We start from the raw sequence: 7,679 nt of genomic DNA, 5'->3' as shown, positions 1-7,679 counted from the left end.
AAATAAATAAATAAATAAATAAATAAATAAATAGAGGACAGCTATTTCTCAGATGATTCAACCAGTCCAGGTAACCAGACCACCTTCAGGCCACTTTTTATATTCCCTCAATGTAATGAAGAATCTGCAAACTTTCTCCCAGGACCCTAACTTCACTCACTTGAAGTTGACACCGAGGTTATTTTAAGTAATGTTTTAATTTCTTCATCCCACCATGATAGAATTATGTATCTGAAGTTCCTTTATGACATTATATTCTCTGTGAATCAGAAATGAAACTGCCCCAAAGCCAGACCATTTATCTGATGATATAAAGTGAAAATTGCATTGCGAATAATGCAAATGCCATGCCAATAATGCAATTCAGTTTAATAAAACTTTGAGAATAAAAACCTTTTGAACCAAAGAAAGAAGGTAAAATTTCACTTTAGGGAGGGCAGAGTATACTCAGAAGAATTTTTTTTTTTTTTCTATGTAGAAAAGCAATTTATTCCATTATAAGCACTTGCACAGTTAGTCATGGAGAATAACAGGCCTGCTGGTGAAACAGGTCACCAAAAAGGAACATGGTACCAAACTAGTGGTCAAGGACTAACTCCTAAAAAAAAAAGCAAACTCTTATCCAGGATTAATTTAATTTTAAAAACGAGTATCCGCTATCGAGTCATTCTTCTCAGCTTAACTGGACAGTCTACCTGTGGTATAACTGTCAGGTAAAAACATACATCTTTACAACTTGGTGGTCCCAAGTTTAAAAAACAACCATTTCACAGAAAGGAAAGAAATAATATGAAACAGCTCAAGAAATACACTAACGAGCAAAAATATGTGGGGAAAGAGGAACACATAAAATAAAGTTTTGACTTAACTGAAGAAACTGAGACTGGTCTATATAGGAAAATGTGCATCCTGGAAAGTTAGGTATGATGATTTTAGAGTAGGAATCTATATGACTTGAATCTCTCCCCTATTTCCTGAATAAACACATCTGCAGTATTATACTTCATGGCTCAGACGCCTACCCAACACGGCTCTATTCATTATCCACTCTAACCTGAAATGAGTCTGAAAAACTTGGGAATATAGCATAAGAAAAACAACCACACAACTATATTCCCCTTTCTGTGTCTACTTCAGACCTGGGTTTGATTCTAGAAAATTCCTGAAGAAAATTTAAATATAAGTTTGTGGCTTTGCTGAATCAAGTCCCCCAGTTAATATTTAGAAAAACAGCCAATGTCTGGGCTAATAGCATTTGTTGATGGCAATTATAGAGGGATAGCCAAACAAAGTCTGTGTCTCAAAACCAGTGTTAAATCAATCTCAGGATTGAGAGGGAAAAAAGGGGAGTTTAAAATCACAAGTGCAGACATATCTAGGATCCTTGTCCTTCTGGATCCACACTTCCTTCAGGGTCTTCATCATTATAAATGTTCTCTGCCATCTGCCACACTTGCATGATATTGTCTTCCGATACAGAACAAATCACCCAAGGTTCATTGGGATTCCAGGAGAAATCAAATATCTTGGCAGTGTGACCACCATGAATAAACAACAACTCTGCTGGCCCATCTTCTGCATCTTCTGGCGATTGTTCCTCTCCAATTTTACTTAAATCCCAGACATTCAGTCTACGATCCGTGCCACTGGGCGCCAAAATAGTTTCATTGTGCGGTGACCACTGAACCTGGAATATTTCATCCTTATGTGATTCAAAGGAATGCAACTTGAGTTTCAGATTTCTCAGATCCCACAAGGCAACAGTCTTGTCAGCTGATCCTGTGGCAAGAATGAACTCACTGTAAGGATTGAAAGAGAGGCAGTTCACTTCAGCAGTGTGAGCATCAACTGAATGGCTTGGTTTGGAAGTATTGTTTGAACGAGTATCCCAGATCATAAGCTTCTGATCATCAGCAACTGACCCAAACAGGGACTCATGGAGTAGATGCCAGGAAACATCCTCTACTACAGCTGTGTGCCCTGTAAAGATGGTCTTCGCATCTACCACTTTTCCTTCCTTTGGAACGGCACTAATGTCCCATAAGCAGATGGTATGGTCATCTGAAGCACTAAGTAAGTGCCCGCTGAGATTTGGGTTCCAAGAAAGCCCACAGCCTTCTTTCTGATGTCCACGGAGACGCAAGTCTGGGTTGCACTCTCCAGAAGGGTCTGGTTTAGAAGGGTGTTTCGTGTAGTCAAAAACAAGAACATCACTGGATGGAGTCCTTGTTGCAGTGATGCAAGGGTTCTGGGGCATATAACGGGCCCTGTTCACTTCTCCTTCATGGTTGATCTTGATTTCTATTTCAATTTTTCCACTAACTGAGCCAAAACCTCCAAATTCTCCTTTCTCACTGTCGTAGTGTGATGCATCAAACTGAGCATCATCATTAGGGAGCTGCACACTGTCTATTACAAGGTGGTTTTGTTCATCTGAAGTGTGTGTCCCCAGGACAAGTCGATGAATGCTGAAATCTTTTCCTTCTGGTCTGGTTACATCTGGAAGCCACTGTGCAGTGAGGCTGGGCCACTCCAGAGCATGGGTCATGACCAAATCATAAAGAAAAGGAGTGTTCTTTTACCATATTTTGTACTCCTCGTTGATCACACGTTCTTCCACTGCATCATCAAAGGCTGCTTCCTTGTCAGCCATGGCGGACAGGTGAGCACGGGGGGGGGGGGGGGGGTTCCCGGAGTTGAGTGTTGCGAGAGGGGTGGGGAGGCTGGGGCTCAGAAGAATTTTAAGGGCAGAGTCCTGAACTTTGTCAATGATGTTACAACAGCATTCTACAAAGCATGCAAGTCAGGAGGGGAGTTACTTTCAGCGGGGGGAGAGGGCTGTAATTGGGAGGGGACCCTGCAGAAGTTCCTAGCTCCTGATAAAGGAAGGGGTTATGGGTCAGAGGGCAGGGAGGTGCCTTCTAACAATTCATTGTACTGGCCACCTGCTTTACGTGGCTTTCTGTGTTTGTGTTATATTTAACAATTTTTTGAAGTTGTTTTTTTTTTTGCTCCATGGGTTTAAGATCCCTTGAGGACAGAGATTTTGCATCTAGTTCCCTGCTGAATCTGCAGCACCTAGAAGACTACTTGGCACATGGAAGACACCCAATAAATGTTTCTTGAACATTGTTGAAGAGGATTGCATAGATGAAAAATACATTATTTCATTCGTTCATTCACTGAAAAAAAAACATTTATTGGGAATCGATTGTGTGCAAGGCAACACTTACACATTGGGTTACAAGAGTGATTAAGCCAGATACAATCCCCACCCTCATGGAACTCATGTTCTAGGTGAGGAAACAGACTTCAAACAACTCATTGTGCCATTAATTATTGTAATTGTGATAAGTGCTTGTTCTAGTTTGCTAATGCTGCCAGAATGCAAAACACCAGAAATGGATTGGCTTTTATAAAGGGGGTTATTTGGTTACAAAGTTACAGACTGAAGGCCATAAAGTGTCCATCAACAAAGGGTACCTTCACTGGACGATGGCCAGTGGTGTCCGGAAAACCTCTATTAGCTGGGAAGGCACGTGGCTGATGTCTGCTCTAGAGTTCTGGTTTCAAAATGGCTTTCTCCCAGGATGTTACTCTCTAGGCTTCAGCTTCTCTCTAAAATGTCACTCTCAGTTGCTCTTGGGGCATTTGTTCTCTCTTAGCTTCTCTCGAGCACAAGTCTGCTTTCAAAAGCCATCTCCAAAATGTCTCTGTAAAATGCAGTTCCTCTCTCAGCTCCTGTGCATTCTTCAAAGTGTCCCTCTTGGCTGTAGCAGCTTGCTCCTTCTGTCTGAGCTTATATAGTGCTCCAGTAATTTAATTCAGACCTACCCTGAATGGGTGGGCCAACACCTCCATGGAAATTGTCCAGCCAAAGGCCTTGTCCACAGTTGATTGAATCACATCTCCATGGAAACACCCAAAGGATTCCAAAATCTAATCAACACTAATATGTCTGCCCAGACAAGACTGCATCAAAGATAATGGTGTTTTGGGGGATATAATACATCGAAACCAGCACAGTGCTTTAAATAAGTACAGTTGCTATGAGAGCACATATTAGGGCCACCTGGACTCCAGCCTTCCTGAAGAAAGTAGTAGATGAGTAGCATTTAAATCAATTAAAGGTGGAAGGTAGGGGGCATGCCAGGGAGAGGAAACAGGAGAGAAGGAAGAATGATTCAGTTAAAGACAAGTAAGGATGGTATGCAGACAGTGAAGGGAAGAGTGAGATTATGGATAAAGGATCATTCTACTATATGCCATTCCCTAGCCTCTGAATTCAAGCAGGATTTCAATGCTACAGGCATACCTTGGAGATACAGCAGGTCAGTTCCAGACCATTGCAATAAAGCAAGTATGGTAGTAAAGCAAGTCACATGAATTTTTTGCTTTCCCAGTGCATATACACTATGTTTACACTATATAGTAGTTTATGATGTCTTTTAAAATATCTAAAAAAAACATTGTGTCTAAAAAAACAATGTGCCTACCTTAATTAAAAATATTTTTTTGCTAAAAAATGCTAACCATCATCTGAACCTTCAGCAAGTCGTAATCTTTTTGCTGGTGAAGGGTCTTGCTTCAATGTTGATGGCTGCTGACTGATCAGGGTGGTGATTGCTGAAGGTAGGGTGGCTGTGGCAATTTCTTAAAATAAGACAGCAGTGAAGTTTGCTGCATCGACTGACTCTTCCTTTCACAAAAGATTACTCTGTGGCATGTAGTGCTGCTGTTTGGTCACATTTTACCCACAGTAGAACTTCTTTCAAAATTGAAGCCAATCCTCTCAAACCCTGCGACTGCTTTATCGACCAAGATTATGTAATATTCTAGATCCTTTATTGTCACTTCAACAATGTTCACAGCATTTCATCAGGAGTAGATTTTCTCTCAAGAAACCACTTTCTTTGCTCATCCATAAGAAGCAACTCCTCATCCACTAGTTTTAACATGAGATTGCAGCAATTCAGTCACATCTTCAAGTTCCACTTTTAATTCTAGTTCTCTTACTACTTCCATCCCATCTTCAGTTACTTTGCTGAAGTCTTGAACCCCTCAAAATCATCCATGAGGGTTTTCCAAACTTGTTACGTTGATATTTTGACTTCCTCTCATGAATCATGAATGTTCTTTTACTCTTTTCTTTTTTTTGGATAACAAGCAGTGGTGGTTTATTGTGTCCAGTGCATCAATAAATGAACGTTAAGCCCAAGCCTCTAAATACCCTAACTCTGCTCGCCCAGCCCAGAGCCACCTGCCCCTGCTCACCTCTCCTTTGGGGAGAAGGGGCATGTATGGGAGACTGCCTTGTTATGGTGTCTCACCTATGCCAGGTGTGCACATTAGAAATATGAAGTGGGCACAGGTAGTCGTGGGTTATAAGCTCACTTTATAGCAAGTCTGTGTAACCACCCTCGGGATCCCAGACGGAAGGACTGTCAGCCCAAGAAGCTGCTACTGGTTTGCCTTGTTCTGATCAGGCATCTGAGGTAATAAGGGCTAGATAAGCATCTTGTCCAGCCTTCACCATGGCAGCAGGCATATAAATACAGGTACTTTATAAACAAGTTTAAGTTTAAGTTATAACTTAAAACAACCACAGGGAGTGAAGACCGGCCCCAGCGGTCAAGTAGGGTAGGTGTGAAGTCTCACTGATGGGGCACAGAGCCACCACTCTGGCAACTGAGAGTGAGTAGTGCACCCTGCCCCCTGGTGGCTGGAGGGAGAGTAGCATCCCAGCCTCCCTGGCTGGTAGGCATAGCATCTTGAAGACGGAGACACCAGAGGTAGAGTCACAGATGGCCCAAAGCCAAGGGCATTATAAAATCAAAGAGCTGGTAGGACCAAGAGATAACCTAAGCAACTCCTGTCACCTACAGATGAGAAAACTGAAGCCCAGAGAGGAGAAAGGGCCTGCTGGGTCAAAAAGCCAGTTGGTGACTCACAGTCCAGTCAGTCTTCATTCCATCCCACCTCAACCCAGAGGCCCACCTGCTCCCTGAGCAGAAAGAGGAAGAGAAACAATTGGGGAGGGGGGGGAGCTAAAACAGAAAATTACACTTCCTAGGAGGCTAGCTTCTTCCAGCCAAGACAAGGACAGGAGAAAGGTCAGGGTGTAAGGGACACCCACTAAATCAGCTTGTACACACATGCATGTGTGCACATCCACACACAAATACATGATACCTGGACACCCTTTCTCTCAAGTCCAAGTTGGTGCATGTCTGTGCTGTTGGCAGGAAGTCCAACACAGGAGATGGGACCCCTGCGATAGGAAGTAGATCTCAACTGGGCACTTCTGCATGGTAGCTCTGCTTTCCATCTGGGGGAGATAGAAGCGAGGCTGACCCATAGCTGCCCCAGGACATAGTGGGGCAGATATGATAAAAGCTGGCTTGGGTGGGGAGAGGACTAACCTAGATTATCTGTACTTCCCAGAGTCGAGAGGAAGCAAAGGTGGCCTGAGCCCAGACAGCCCAGCTGCCTGCCCTAGTGGGAAGCTCCCCTGCTGACCTTGGGAAGGACAGCTTGCCTACCTCTCTTACCCCCTTCAACCCATCTTCCAGAGCCCCAGAAATTGGAATTGGGTGGGAGGGTGATTGAAGGATGGCAGCTAGTCAGCCATTCAAGGAGCCACTGCCCTTGTTCTTGTAGCTGATGGGGAAGTTGGACTTGCTCTGGGGCTGGGTCACCTTGCTGGCCAGGTAGATGAAGGGCTCCAAGAGGGAGCAGTGACCAGCCACTGACACCTCCCACAGCTTTACCTTCTCTGACTTGGCCCAGTGCTGGCCCACATCTGGGTCCACATGCCACTGCTCCTGAAGGTCACACTTGTTGCCGAGAACCATGATGGTGACCTCCTTCTTGTCCTCGGATTTGTCAGTCTCCTTCTTGAGCAGCTCCACGCATTGAAAGGACTTTTGGCTATCCATGCTACAGACCAGGACGTAGCCATCTGTGCAGGAGAAGCAGTGGTGGGGCGGCTTAGTCCCATCTCGAAGCCCCTGGGTGTTCTTGAAATGCACCTGCTCCCACACACCCCTGGTCTATCTCAGTGGAGCCCACATAGATGTCCTCCTGCATCTCAATCATCTCAGAGCCCACTACATTATTCCCATACAGAAGCTGTTCCAGGATTGAAGTTTTGCCCACAGATGCCTGGCCACATATGACCACCTTGCAGCTCTTACCCATGCTTAGCCTTCAGCCTCACCAGGTCATCTCCTCACAACAACCCAGCTGTGCCCCTCCAAGCTGGGACCAGGTCAAGAGCAGCACAGCCACATGAACTTCCCTCTTCCTCCCCATGAATGTTCTTAATGGCATCTAGAATGATGAATCTTTTCCAGAAGATTTCCAATTGACTTTGCCCAGATTCATCAGAGGAACGGCAGCTATAGCCTTGTGAAATGTATTTCTTCAATAAGACTTAAAAGTCAAAATGACTCCTTGATCCATGAGTTGCAGAATGGATGTTGTGTTAGCAGGCATGAAAGCAACATGAATCTTATTGTACATCTCCATCAGAACTCTTGGGTGACCAGGTGCATTGTTAGTGAGCAATTTAGAAAGCAATCTTTTTTCCTTTGGGCTTAAAATATTCAGTGAACCATGTTGTAAACAGATGTGCTGTCATCCAGGCTTTGTTGTTCCATTTATAGAGCACAGACTGA

General features: G+C 44.0%; 2 pseudogenes; both read right to left on the bottom strand.

Annotated features, from left to right (window-relative positions):
• Positions 1-1,294: 1,294 nt before the first annotated feature.
• On the bottom strand, positions 1,295-2,653 carry LOC119541724 (annotated as a pseudogene).
• A 3,970-nt stretch (positions 2,654-6,623) lies between these two features.
• LOC119541726 lies at positions 6,624-7,200 on the bottom strand (annotated as a pseudogene).
• Between the last annotated feature and the right edge of the window lie 479 nt (positions 7,201-7,679).

This window comes from Choloepus didactylus, chromosome 8 (genome assembly GCF_015220235.1).
Source record: "Choloepus didactylus isolate mChoDid1 chromosome 8, mChoDid1.pri, whole genome shotgun sequence".
In the NCBI taxonomy this organism is placed as follows: domain Eukaryota; kingdom Metazoa; phylum Chordata; class Mammalia; order Pilosa; family Megalonychidae; genus Choloepus; species Choloepus didactylus.
This window is presented reverse-complemented; position numbering and strand designations above follow the sequence as displayed.